The sequence below is a fragment of the Acartia tonsa genome, chromosome 2 (assembly GCF_053477335.1).
Source record: "Acartia tonsa isolate MP-2025a chromosome 2, ASM5347733v1, whole genome shotgun sequence".
Lineage (NCBI taxonomy): Eukaryota > Metazoa > Arthropoda > Copepoda > Calanoida > Acartiidae > Acartia > Acartia tonsa.
This window is the reverse complement of record NC_137261.1, coordinates 18,959,109-18,974,430: the sequence shown is the minus strand read 5'-3', so window position 1 is coordinate 18,974,430 and position 15,322 is coordinate 18,959,109. Positions and strand designations below refer to the sequence as shown.

At 31.2% G+C, this 15,322-nt stretch overlaps 1 protein-coding gene and 1 long non-coding RNA gene across 4 annotated transcripts in view; both read right to left on the bottom strand.

Annotated features, from left to right (window-relative positions):
- LOC145306209 (uncharacterized) overlaps positions 1-15,322 on the bottom strand; it is a 324,616-nt gene that overhangs the window by 244,014 nt on the left and 65,280 nt on the right. The window lies entirely within an intron of this gene.
- Positions 7,670-11,203, bottom strand: LOC145306128 (uncharacterized). The gene is made up of 3 exons (XR_013874898.1): positions 10,625-11,203; positions 8,961-9,051; positions 7,670-8,654 (listed from the first exon to the last, which is right to left on the bottom strand). It is a non-coding gene; the product is annotated as an uncharacterized LOC145306128 (long non-coding RNA).

The window sequence follows — 15,322 nt, the reverse complement described above, 5'->3', positions numbered from 1 at the left end:
TAATCTCTAGGTGTTTGGGCAGGGATGTAGGAATGAGAAATGAAGGTGAAAAATAACTAATTTGTTAAGTTATTATTAATGCATATCACTCTATTTATCTTTTATTTTTTAGCAACAAAGCTACTTTATAATTCACTTTGTCTGTCTGTTTGTCTGTCCGTCCATCAGTCCGTAATGCCCTAGGATAAATGTGAATTTCTCATCTGTAATTCAAGATAGTTGTCTGATTTATTGTGTAAAGATTTTTTATAACAATAAACAATGCTTACAGTTTGTAATTTACTAGGTCCGTTGCTCTATCAATCATTCTACAAAAATACAAATATTAAAACATGTATCAGACATATGTGAAAGGTTTCTCATTTTTAAAACCAATCATTTCTTGATTTAAGACCACTAAACATCTAATCTTTGTATTACTTTTTCCTTTCATTGATGACTTTTTATGCTTTGCTACTTATGGAAAAATTCATCCTTGTTTAATTATAATTTCTTAATCCTTGTATCCCTGATTAGTACGCAGCCAGTCTGTACTATTTTATTGTATCATTTTATAGTAAAGCTGTATTGTATCATTGTAAATAGTAGAGTAAGACAGTATGAATCATTTTACATAGTTTTCAAACAGCCTCGGTAGCAAAGAGCTATGTTGTCATTTAGCATTCAATTGTAACATAAGTTTAATTTCCTTCAATCATCTAGCAAAAGGAAATCACTCTATAATGTAGATATACTGTTTTAACATTATGTTATTTTTACCTGTAAAAGAGGATTTATTGTTTAGTGGCGTGCACAGGATGTGAAACTATTAGGTGAGGGGGGGGGGAGGCCTTCTAAATAAATTTAAAGGTTTTGACACCCACCTACTGCACTCCACTTTTACAGAGCATGTGGTTATCCTATTATATAAAGTAGTAAGCGTTTTATGTCTGTCCCGAAGGATCTCGTTAACCACTGAACTGATATTGTTCTCCTTTACAGTGAAGCTTCTTATAGGTCCTGGGAAGGTTTTAAACTATTTTGGGGAGGGTGTCTTCACCCCCTCACCCCAAAATAATATTTTTTTACTCTTTTGAAACTCAAATTTAAAATAGGATGAGGTCGACTTCTCCCCCTATACCTTAAGTGCCCCTGGAGGCTTCTAGAGGGCGTAGCCTCTAGTCCTAATATATAAAGTAGTAAACGTTTTTTTGTCTGTCCTGAAGGATCTCGCTAACCGCTGAACCGATATTGTTCTCCTTTACAGTGAAGCTTCTTATAGGTCCTGGGAAGGTTTTAAACTATTTTTGGGGAGGGTGTCTAAACCCCCCTCCTCCCCAAAAAATATTTTTTTTACTCTTTTGAAACTCAAATTTAAAATGAGATGAGGTCGACATTTTTCTCCTCCAACCTTAAGTGCCTCTAGAGGCTTCTAGGGGGCGTATCCGCTAGTTGTAACAATAAAGAAAGTAATCAATGTTCTTGTACAAAACAATTTTTAAGTATGAATAAAAATTAGATCAATTCTATTAAAAACACCATGAATTCTTATTTTATTGTAATGTATTTTATATTGTAGTTATTTATATGATATATTTCCATTGCTTATATTAATTAACCAAGCCTCTATTCATAAGTTATTGTTTAATAACAATGCCTATAAGAAAAATGATTAATATTAAGAATAACTGAAGAAATAAGATTGACCAAAGGTAAGTCAGCAAAAATATTCTTTTATTTTCGGTGATTGATAATTGATCACTGGCTACAACTGCCTTAATCATGAATATATAAAGATCACGACATACCTACCTAGCCTAGCAAAAGAGTAGCTGTGCTACTTGATATTTGATCAATGACTACAACTGCCTTAATCATGAATATATATAGATCAGGACATACCTACCTAGCCTAGTAAAAGAGTATCTGTACTACTTGATAATTGATCACTGGCTACAACTGACCTTGATCATGAATATATAGACCAGGACGTACCTACCTAGCCTAGCAATAGAGTAGCTTTGCAACTTAATAATTGATCACTGACTACAACTGATCTTGATCATGAATATATAGACCAGGACATACCTACCTAGCCTGGTAAAAAAGTAGCTGTGCTACTTGATATTTGATCACTGGCTACAACTGACCTTGATCATGAATATTTAGACCAGGAAGAAAGCACTGTAAAGAAATTTAATAGAAAAAAGTAAAAAATTTACTGTTTATTTTTAACAACTATTATATAGGAAAGGTTTAAGTAAGCTTATTACCAAAATAAATGTATTATACTGAAGTATTAAATATGTATAATTATATCCTATTTTTATAAAGTAGTAAGGATTTCTTTGTCTGAAGCTTAAGATTTCTTTAACTACTGAACTGATTCAGTTCTCATTTTTAGGGAAGCTTTAAATAGGCCCTGGGATGGTTTTAAGCTATTTGACTGCTTACACCTTTGAATATAGAACCCTTAGATTCTTGGGTTGCAGCAACTAGTAGAGTATACAATAAGAAACCCATAATATTGAAATGCTTTTTTTCTACAAATTATTTTCTTGAAATATTTAACTGATTTTTTAGAGTCTCAACCGGAAGTGCCTACTGGGGGTTTCCCCGCGAATATTAAATTCTCGGCCCAACCTTTTATTAACATTTAATACTAAACCTTTCCCGATAGTTTTGTTCAATACCGTCAAGTGAAAACACATAAAAATTATTATTTTTATTTCCACAGCCTCTTTATGTGACGTGTATATGTGTGTGTGAGCATTGAATTGGTAAAAAGTGTTTAATTGTTGACAATTTAGATTAATTTGTTTCAATGAATATATGATATACGTGGATATATTGACAGGGAAAAAAATGGAGTCAGTTTAGCTTGCTAATATGGACCTCATTTATGGTCAGTTCGTTTATTGAGTAGGAGGGGACAGGATGGGGTAAAGGTGGTGAATTAAGGGTATCGTTATTTTGGCCAGCTACGAGTATTATTTTTAAAATACATATAAATCCTAGTACAACATACAGGTAATAATATATCTATAATACAAAGTAGAACGATGTCTGTCTGTGTGTTTGTGTGTTTGTCTGTTTGTAGCGAAGGATCTCACTAACCGCTGAACCGATCGGGTTCTCCTTAACAGGGTAGCTTCTCATAAGTCCCGGGAAGGTTTATAACTATTTTGGGGGAGGGTACCACCACCCTATCAGGAGAAATCGCCCCTAGAAAAAAATACCCCTCTCGAAAAAGAGACTCCAACGAAACATAAACCAATTATTTCTGTAATTAGATATTTTAAATAAAAAAAACATTCAAAGTGCCACTAGAGGCCTCTAGGGGCGTAGCCGCTAGTCTATTTATACTTCAATAAGTACAATAATACAAACATTTTTTAACTTTTGTCCTTCTATAGCAAATGTAATTATTAGAAAAGCGTTATGTTGTGGAAATAAGATTTTAGTACATTTAAAGGATACATCATTGGACGATAAATTAATGTCAACCCCTAATTATGGAAAAACAAAATAACCCCGTCATTAGATTAATATATCAGAAGAAAAGTTTAGACACTGTTATTTTGTATAAAAAATTTATAAAAGTCTCTAAATTTTTAATCAAACGAGTAGAAAATCAGTATATTATTCTAGGATACAAGAGTAATTAGAATGACCCCTTCCTCCCTGGTTTAACTGCTTATTGATGATTAAATGTCGGAGGAAATGTCCGACAAAGAAAACCAAAATTATTGCAAAATTCAAATACTTTAATAACTGTCTTTTTGAAGAATAACTTTCTTCCTCCTGACGGACGAAATCATCGTCATTTATCATAACGTTTAAGGAAAATGATAATAAATAATATGTATGTCCAATAACTAATTAATCTTTTATTCTGTAAAATTATTTGGAAAGATTGATTAAAACATATGCTATTAGATGGACGCTGATTAGTTTGTCTGATCGACTGTTATAAAGCACTGGAAATATTTCAACTGTTTTTATAAATCAGGCTGAAGATCCTATAATAGATACTATTTGCCTCGCCCCTAGCTTATAGGGGAGGATGGGGTATGACAAGACATTTATATAGCTTTCATGAAAAGTACAATCCACATTAGGATCAGCAATAGGCAAGTCAGGGAGCCGAGCGCTGCGGCCATGATCAACATCAAAAATCCTGCACCTTATCAATTTATTTCTTTATTATGAAGATAAATAAAATGTCATTCTATAAAAAAAAACATTTGTACGAAACTGTCCGTTTTCTTTGACATAAGTAGACATTGATTTAACGTGTTTCTAGTACATAAATCATTGAGAAGATCTGAGAAAGACTAAACTACATAACTTTTGTGTCACTTTCGAGGAAGACGATTCCCTTTTCTTCCATCTCTTTTGAAGTGATTTTCTTCCCCCTTCCCTTTTTCTTTTCAGAAATGTATATGACGTCACAGGAATCGTCTTCCTCAAAAGTGACACAAAAGTTATGTAGTTTAGTCTCTCTCAGAAGATGTTATCATTGAATTTATATCTATGTCTAATGTCCTGTTGTTTTACTCGAATATATGGGTTTTTTTAAAATAATTCCTAAAGATTATTGTCTATTTCTATATTATTTGTCTATTTTATCTGTTTATTGGTATAAAAGTAAATATGTAACATGTTTGTATAATGTTCCTCATCTCCACGGAAAAAGGATTTTTGAATAAATCTTAATAGTTCTAAAAAATAAAAAGATAGAAAATAATTATCCTTATACTGAAGTAACAGGATGTTTGTCTGTCTGTTTGTCTGTTTGTTTGTCTGTGTGTCCCGAAGGATCTCGCTAACCACTGAACCTATCGGGTTCTCCTTAACAGGGTAGCTTCTCATAGGTCCCGGGAAGGTTTATAACTATTTTCTTGGGGGATGGGACACCCCCAACCCCCCAAAAAATTAAAAATATCCCCCCCCCAAAAAAAAATTTTCTACCTTCCAAAAATATTTTTTAAAATTTTTCTTTTAAAATCTAAAACAAGAAATTGGGTAATCAAATTCGACTCCCCCTTCCTCAAGTGCCCCTAGAGGCCTCTAGGGGCGTAGCCGCTAGTTCTTATAATATAGTAAAAGGATCTCTGTCTGTGTGTACTGAAGGATCTCGAATACCACTGAACCGGTATAGTTCTTCTTTAGAGGGTAGCTTATTATAAGTCAGTGGAAGGACTAGCATTATTTTTGGGGAGGGTACACATGAGATATCAGACGTCTATCTTAATAAGCAGCATAGTAAATCTAGTATTTTTCTCCAATTTGGATAGAAGGACAGATTAGGCAATCGAGAAAATCTTATATATCCTGTATCTATTCCATCATCATGGACAGCTGAACGTACAAAACGAGTTATAGAGTCAGGGATCTCAAGTCAAAAAATTTTTTTACCCTACTTTCATAGCAAAAATACACGACTTTCCACGACTTTTTAAAAGGGGAAGGGAGGGGTAGAAAAAAGGGGGAAGGGGGAAAGTAAAAAAGGGAGGGGTTAAAGGGGGAAATTTTTACTTGCACCCTGATTTTTAAGTCAAAATAAGTAACATTCAGATTAAGCTATAATATCGATTCTTGCCCAAAAATCTGCTGTGATTTCATAGAAGGAATTTTTAAAATATTTGGATCTATGTGTTCCATTTAATAAGTCACAAAAGAGATAGATTTAGGGAATTGCTGGATGACGTTTAAAATACCCCCTATGGTGAAATATAACACCAAACAATAAAAAATGTGCACTTCATTTTTCAGATTTGGGTTCAAAGAGAATTTTCTTGGGACATATTTCAAAATTTGAGAAATACACGACATTTTTGGAAATTACACGACTTTTAGGCCAAAAAAAGGTCGTGTCACGACTCAATAATTTTTACACGCAACTAAAGTGAAATACACGACTTTTAGGCAAAAGTCGTGTAAAAAACACGACATTGTGATCCCTGTATAGAGTAGATATTCATTGCTCACAGGGACAAGGGAAGGCTATTCTGGCAAACAATAGTAAAAGGCAATATTTCACCATAATTTAAATTATTCTAGTTTGCAGCTACAGCAACTTTTAGCTTCAGTATGATCGTCAAAGATCAAATTATGATGAAATACTAACTTGATTTTGTCAGGTTTAATGAACATAAGTTTACTATAAGCCTGTCTAATGAAATTTCTAAAAATAGAGAACCATTTATTTCATTTAACAAGTATACAGTTGACTAGTTAAATTTTTTTCTTGTTCTTACTTTTTTTTCATAAAATTGTATCATAAACAATTTTCAAAACAAATGTATGTTTAATGATTATTAAATTATGTACTTTTTCTATCTTTGACCCATATTATATTTTTTGTTTGAGACACCTAGCGGCCAGATTTTAAACTACATATTTAACAAAGTGCATCAAATTCTTTGCTTGCACATAAATATTTTAAATCTTGTATTTTTGAGGATAAATCTTAATGTATGTAAACACAGACAAACTAAAAGGAAAATGGGCATGCAAAAAACATTATCTCAAAAAAGATATCATCGTCATCCTATTATATAAAGTAGTAAGAGTTTTTTGTCTGTCCTGAAGGTTCTCGCTAACTGCTAAACCGATATTGTTCTCCTTTACTGTGAAGCTTCCTATAGGTCCTGGAAAGGTTTTAAACTATTTTTGGAGAGGTTTTCTTTACCCCCCTCCCCCCAAAAATATTTTTTAACTCTTTTTAAACGCAAGTTTAAAATGGGATGAGGTCGACTTTTCCCCCTCCTACCAGTGCCCCTAGAGGCTTCCAGGGGCGTAGCCGCTAGTTTGATTAAATAGAAGCCTATTTACTATCCTTTTATATAAAGTAATAGGTTTTTTTTTGTTTGTAGCAAAGGATTTCACTAACCGCTGAACCGATATGGTTCTCATTTAGATTGAAGCTTCTTATAGGTCCTGGGATGTTTTAGGCTATTTCATTTATATAAAAAAGTCGTTGTGTGGTTTTAAGCTATTTTTCTCCCCTTTCATATCCTTCAGAGATAGAGTCCCCTAGCAACTAGTCCTATACAATGTATTATGGGTTTGTTGTCTGAAGCTTAAGATCTCAATAACTACTGAACCGATTACGTTCTTCTTTGAGAGAATCTTAAAATAGGTCCAGTAATTGTTTCAGGACATTCTAATTTCAGATTTAAGTCTTGAAATGATTTATTTTTCTGCCTATTTGAATCATAGCCCCTAGAGGCTAGGGGCGTAGTGTAAAGAGTAAGGCCACATATGCTTTAAAAAAATATAATACAGACTTAGACAAAACAAACTAACATTTCATTTTGAGTTATACAATAATAATTAAAAGGAATTTAAAATTAATCATATATTTACATATCAATTAAGCAAACTTAACAACAATTAAAAATAATAACAATACATAGGTAGGTAACAATACAATTATAAATGATTACATATATTCATTAAAAGCTTAAATATTTTTTTTCATTTAATGTAATTGCTGACCTTTTTAACAAATATCAATGTAGTAAAATAATCTAAATTGTCTTCCTATCTAGCTTAAAACACCCTTTCTTAGAAACCCACCCGAAACCAATTTTTCAGTTATAATCCTATAATGCAAGTAAGTCATACTATTGTGTATAACTGTAATATTCTAAAATAATTACAGCTTTAACAAAAGGGTAAATCAAGGCCTTAAATTCAAGTACTACTGGCTATTTTTTTCGGCCACTAATAAGACATTTTATTTCAATGATATTTGTACCAATCTGTTTGAATGATCTCAAAGATATCTTTTTGGATAATTTTATATTGCTATTGATTCTTCTTAACCTTAATTTGTTTGGTCATTTAAAAGCTTAAAGGAAATTGATTTTATAGTATCTATGAGGTCAAATTTAGAAAAGGTTTTATTCAGAGCTTACAAATTAAAAAAAAAGGGGGGGGGGATTAATGCAACCCTCTCGTAACCAATGATTAAATGGCACTTAGAATCCAGATTTCGTTACAAAACTTGGCATGAGTATTGTAATCCTTGATAGGTCTATTTTCCCAAAATTGAACAAAAAGTTGGAAAAGTAGCGGCTAACAGCTGGCAGCTTAGCAGTTTAGCCATTTTTTGGCTATTTTTAGGGCAAATCCGTCATGAAACCTATTTCCACATAATACTCTTTGCTGCTCCAAAACGGTTCTAGCCGGTATTTGCTGGTACTAGAGATTTAAAAAATAGTTTTTGGTATCACATGATATAAATCAAAAATATGTTTCAAAAAGTTGATTCCTACGTAATTATGACAGATTTGCCCTAAAAATAGCAAATAAAACGGCTATTCGGTTAAGCTGTAACCAATATACATACCAAGTATTAATAAGTTTCGTAATGAAATTTGGATTCTAAGTGCCATTTAATCATTGATTACGAGATGGTTGCATTAACCCCCCCCCCCCCCTATTTCTAAAGGACCTTGCAAACGTGTTGAGTCTTACTACTTTAAGTACTTTTTTATCGTTATACCCAGGAAGGATTTTCCTCCATAATTTTTCCACTAACCCTTTAATTACCCCTTTCCGCTTTAAATTTGGCCCATGAAAGTTTTCAAATATTTCTTTTGTTCTTCTTACAATTTCTTATGTCTTCAATGGCTGTGCTTAGCTGTCTTCTACTAATTCTCCTAGAACAAACATATAAATTATTTCTTCTAATACACATAAGATAATATATAATATGATATAATATAATCATATTTGTTTGTCTAACCATTGACTTTGTATAAGATTCTCTAACTTGTAGATAAAACGTAAAGATTTTAATGATTTATAGCAATAGTCTTAATAAAAAGGGTGTCTTCCACAGAAAGTCTAAAATTGATGCAGAATTTATAATAATGTTGAGATAAAGAGCATTAGTAGACATAAGTATCAAATTAGTTTAAGTGGAGGGAAGGAATTAAAGTAAAACATAAACGTATTAATCTTACCTAACCCAATCATATTGATCCATCTTGACAATATCAATAGCCTCATGTAGAACTTCCTGTTGTAAATCTCTTCTATTTTTCAAGGTCCATCCTTAACAAAGTAATTTTATGAGAACAAATTCAAATATTAACAAGGATAACAACATCCATAAAAGCGAAGCTATGAAATGGAAGGACAAACGAACATTAACACGAATATTAAATGCATCAGCACAAACAATATTTTAAGTAAATTTGTTGCAAAACTGCATAAATATATGATACTGTTTAAGGACATACTTACATTTTGGGACTTATTTATAGAGATGCTTCGCTTATAACATTGTACCTTGTTGGAATAGGAATCAGTTTTCAAACAATCAGAAGAATCGGATAATTTTAACATACAAAAATTTGTTGTCAAAAAAGTTAAAAATCAACATGTTTAAAATGGACGTACGGACATTCTTGTATTGATTATAGAGTTGCTACGCTTTCTAAATTGTACCTATTTACTACAGGAATCATCACGCAATGTTTGGAATCGATAGGACAATTCTAACCTGTTTAAATTAACGTAAAGAGCTAACTTTGACGTACGCACGGACGGACCGACCCTAATTATAAAAAAAGCTTTGCTTTTAAAAAGGCAGTCCCACGAAGTGTATTTAATATCAAATATTTAATATTCATGTGAAGATCAAGGATATTTGGGTATAGTCTCTTTCGTGGTAACACCCCTTAAGGGGCGATTCTTCTTATTTTCAAAGTGGCTTTTCTCCTATTTCTGCAGGGCCAATTGCCTAACCCTGAGGGGCTATCACCTAACCCAATATAACATAGCCTAACCTAAAATAACCTATTTAAAGTCATTTTGAAAATATGAAGAATCGCCTCTTAAGGGGTGTTGCCACGAAAGGGACCCTTCCCGGATAATCCATAGAAAAATGAACTTTTACGCAAGTACGCCAAAAAAATTATGAAAGTAAAAGTTGCCATTTCAGAAAAAAATATTGTAAGAGTATGATTTTCAATAAAAATACTAATATTTTTAAAACTATGAGTTAGATAAGTTTAAATCCATTTCGTGGAAATAAATGTTTGAAACGGTTAAAAAATCATCAATAGATAATGTGATAATGCTAGAATAGATCATGTGTATAAATGACGTAGTATGTCTTTTTGTCAATCTGTTTTTATGATTTGAAATTAAATTGACTTAAAACAGTTAACCTTTTGAGGTTAAATAAAATAAACGTAAAATTTAACAATAAAGCCACTTGTCCTTTTGTCTACTTGTTAATACAAAATTCTTATAACTACGGGGAACCTAATTTTGATATTATTACCCACACAACTTTTGAACATATGATTAAAAACGAAAATATATTAAAATCAAAATATTAGAAAACTTAAAAGGCTGCCTTAAAGCAGTCCGGCTGCTATGGATGTTATATGCTCAAATATGCGCTAGAATGATGGGAAAGTTGACAAAAAGGTGTAGCTTTAATAGTAGATTAGTAAACCTAATTTCCCTCATAGTGTTACGCACTTACAGACGGACTGACGACGAGAATTGGATAGTGGCTTTGCTACTAAAATAAGTAAATTTTATTCCTATCCATTTAAAATAAAACATCCCCTTCAGAACGCCTCTGGTTGGTAAATGTTAATTAAATAGTTACCAGCAATGTAGGTAAGGACATAGTTTCTTGCAATGTCTGAAACTGACTACATCTTACCAAACATTTCTGAAATTATATTACATAAATAGTATAATTAAAAATCACTTTACTTGATCAAGCTGAAATATTATCAATTTGTTTGCAATGCATTAAATTATCACCTATGATATAAACGTGTATTCAAAAATTTAATGAATAACAGGCCATGTTCCGAAATCTGTGTTGTAATTTTATGAATATATATTCACACAAAAATGTAACACGATCTATTGGGCATTGTTTTCATAAATAATTATGGAAGAAAAAAATATTTTTATCGTTTAATTAGACCATAAATTGAAAATTTATAAAATCACTATGTTCAATGGATTGTTTGTTTTGATTAATATTCAGCTGTTTTCAAATTTAATAGTGTACACTTTTTTGATGAGGTTTAGCGAATTTATACTCTAAAGTAGTTTACTACTAGCCGATTTTTATAAGAGTTGAACCATTCATAATATTAGATACTCATATAGGTTTCGTGATAAAGTTACATAATTTTAATAGAATTATTGGTCAGAAAGAACTTCCCTTGTCCCTGATTGCTCATTGATCAGGGGAATTTAAAACAAATTTTTCCTGACAGACAGACATACATTTAGAATTATATTTTGGAGTACTTTAACAGCCAACAAAAATGTTCTTCAATCATATATCTAAAGAAAACCCACTAAAGCGTTAATAATCTGAGAGAAATTGCTTTTAGAAAAAATTCCATGCCCCCTACAAAATTTTTTACTTTTTATTTTTATAATTACAATTGAAGGGGCCTTAGAGGCCTCTAGGGGCGTAAATAACCACTAGTTCTATATAAAGCAGTAAGTTTTTTTGTCTGAAGCTTAAGATTTAAATTTACTACTGAACCATTTTAGTTCTTCACTTGAGGGAAGCATCACATAGGTCCCGGGAAGGTTTAAGGCTCTTTTATTTTTAAATTAAGTATTGGGACAGTTTTAGGCTTTTAAATGATATTATAATCAAAAGGCCCTAGATGCTATGGCTGCAGCCACTAGTTTTATAAAGTAATCATGATTATTATTTGGCTCGTTAAGATTTCGATAACCTATGCACCAATTTAGTTTTTCATTTAATAAAAGTCCTGTGAATTTTTGTAGATTTAAGTCTTGTATTGGTTTAAAGATATTTTTTTGTCCTTTTTTTATAAAAACATTTAATTAAAAGTATTAATTTGTCTTGCTACTTATCTTCCATATATCCCTGTTCAACAATGCACTCTGCAAACAATTATAACTATTAGTCTTCCAGTTTTCTTATATTTAAGCTAAAATTATATTTTTGATAGCAAAAAAAAAATTTTGTTTTGAAGATTTCTAGCAAATCTACTCTATAAAAAAATACTCTAAGTTCATATCGTACATCCGTCCGTCAGGGTCTGTAAGTAGAAAGACTCGAATGCAGCTTTGTCAAAACATTTAAGTACTAAAACTTTTTATTGCTGTCTGTCTATAGTATTGTCATTTTGTTTCTTTTTATAACTCTAGCATTCCAAAAATATTATCAATAGATTTACGTTAAAGCGCAGCTACTCCATACCTAAGGATTTTTTAAAACTTAGTTCCAAAAAAGTTCTTACCTACATTGCACTCTGATAAAATATGATATGATTTTTAAAGGATTATTTTTAAAACATTTTTATTATATCAGTGAACTATATTTAGATTATCAGGGCAAAACCACTGTTGTAATATTCAGATAGCACTTGAATAGGAAATATAAAATAAATTGAATAATATTAAAGATTAATTTTGTATGAAAATGAAAGCAAAGTTATTGGCCTATCTCCAGCTTAAGATTAAGACCATAAATATAAGGGATATATCATTTGGAGATTTATTTTCGGTTATCAGTATGGTATGCACCAATCTACACCTAAAATCCTCTAACACTAAATTGATAATAGGTTTAATGTGTTTGGTAATTTAATTTTGAATTTAATGATCTATATTCAATTAATGAATTCTTCAAGAATTATACTTAAGCACAATATTTTTGTCAGATTAACTATCCTTCCATTCCGAATTAAGATTAAGAGATATAGAAGTTAAGTTTGCATAAAACCTGATTTTTATTTTATATTTCTGGCACTAGCTCACTAGGCTTGCCAGAAATTAAATTGGACATACTGCTTTTTAATAGCACTATTATTTTCAAAAGCGAAGCTTTTTATAATTAGAGTCTGTCATCCCTCCATAACAGTTATATCTTTTCGTTGAATTAGACATGATAGAATTGTCTTATCGATTTTAAACTTTGCATGATGATTTCTATAACAGTTATGTACGATTTATAGGCAGCGTAGCACCTCTATATTTTGCTTTTTTCTCCAAATCATTGATACATCTTACAAAAATCTAATATATTTATCTTCTCTCAAATTTGATTACATTTTAATAAGTTACTACTGCCTTTCTTTTTTAAATATTATTAGTTCATTTTTTTCTGTATTAATTGTGGACATAATTATCCTTGTACAGTGAAACCTCCATGTGCATAATATGTCAGTCAAAACTGAGTGAAAGAAACTTGACGCACTAACTGACGTTTTTATCTCTTCTTGTTTATTGATTTCTCCTTTGCAAAATTTATATTTGGCAAAGTAAGGAAATATATAAATTTTGCTCTTGTAGATAGAAAAAAGGGATCTACTGCAGTTCACGGTAAAATATTGCTGGTAAGCAATATTTCCAAAAATCTATGAATTTTAAAGGCTGCTAGCTGCCAAACGGCTGAACATAGAGATTATGCCCGCACACTGTTTTAAGCAGCATAAGAAGGCCTACAAATAATTTGGAATATTCATAAATCAATAATGAATAATTATCTCGCAGTGCAAAGAAATGCGCGAAAAAGACCTATTTTACGCGTTTTTTCTTTAGTGAAGCTTTCCCTGTGCATAATTGGATCTTGGCTCTTCCAAATTATTTGAAGGCCTTCTTATGCCGCTTAAAATGGTGTGCTGGTATGATCTGTACGTTCAGCCGTTTGGCAGCTAGCAGCCTTTAAAATTCATAGATTTTTGGAAATATTGCTTACCAGCAATATTTTACCATGAACTGCAGTAGATCCGAAAAAAGAGACAAAAACTTAAAGAAAGATGAGAGGGGGAGATAAAGGGAAACAAGTATGACAGTATTCATATGTACGGCACACAAAAAATAATCAGAACAGCAATTCAACAAACGATTTATAGTATATTATTTAATTTTATACAATACATATCTCCTCTTAATCTATATTTTTGTTTTTATACTGCATGGTTAGTTTACATTTATAGTATATTATTTAATTTTATACAATACATATCTCCTCTTAATCTATATTTTTGTTTTTATACTGCATGGTTAGTTTACATCCTTAATTATTGAGAAGCCTTTCTGATACAAAATGAGCAATTTAAATTTAAATAAGCAATCAAATACTCTACTAATAGACAGGCAGAAAACAACACTTATATAGAAGCTACGCTTTTTAGCGGAGGCAGGCCATGAAAGATATACGTCAAGGATTGATGGCTTCAAACAATTTATTTAAGGAAAAACTATTTAGAATTAAATCAAATATTTATGTTAGGATGTTACAAACTAGAGTCAGGAAGAAAAGGATATCTATAGGAAATATTCAGCTGAAAATGAAATTGAGGCATACAAATATTCAAATATTCAATCAAGGACATTTACTACTAAATCAACAGGATGTCTGTTTGTGTTTTTGTATTCATAAGATCTCGCTTTTATTGTTCACCTTTACCGTAAGGTTTATATCTACTTTGGTAGAGGGTAACTACGCCTCTCCCACCCCCCCCCCCCCAAAGAAAAAAAACTGTATGAAAAAATCACCTCCCAACCCCTTTTTACATTAACATTAACAGTAGAATTATATTTTTTTAAATAATAAAATTTGTTAGTAGAAAAAGGAAGACATAAGATTTCTTAAAAATATATTTGAATTCAACATATTTTTTATTTATTTGGTAAGTTTGGAATACTCGTCCCTTGCAATCATAGTTTTAGTTTATAGTATTTTTCAAAATATACTCAAAATCTTTAACAATGGGTGATTTCGTAGAGAAATGTTACTGTTTTCAATATTTTCAAAATACTAAAATAACCCTAAAAATATACAAATTCCCCAATATTTTCAAACGACAGGAAATTGAGACTTCGCACCTTTGTTAATATTTTCATACGGATAGAATGGGTCAACTTATGCTAGATTTGGGATGTATTTGTAAGATACTACATATGTTCACAAATCTTTACGGATAAACATGGTCAGAAAATCATAAAAATTCCGGAAAATATTATCAAACGAATAAGGTTTTATGGCCTCACTAGGATTTTATGACTTGGAATAATAAGGTTTGGTGAATAGATTTTTTTTCTATCATCACGCAATCTCGTAGCAAGATTATCAAGATAGTTAAGCTTAGTTCTTATTGCTAATTTCGCTTGTTTTTTTATTTTCATTTTGGCAGCATTTCATGCTTAATAAACCAACCAATCAAAATTAAAGAAAAAAAGTCTCCAAAGTTGTTATTTGCAACTCTAAATGTGTTAATGTTTGTTTTGGAGCTTTGCTTTTATGTATGTTGTCATCCTTGTCAAATAACATATTACAGAGTAGCTTTGTAACTAA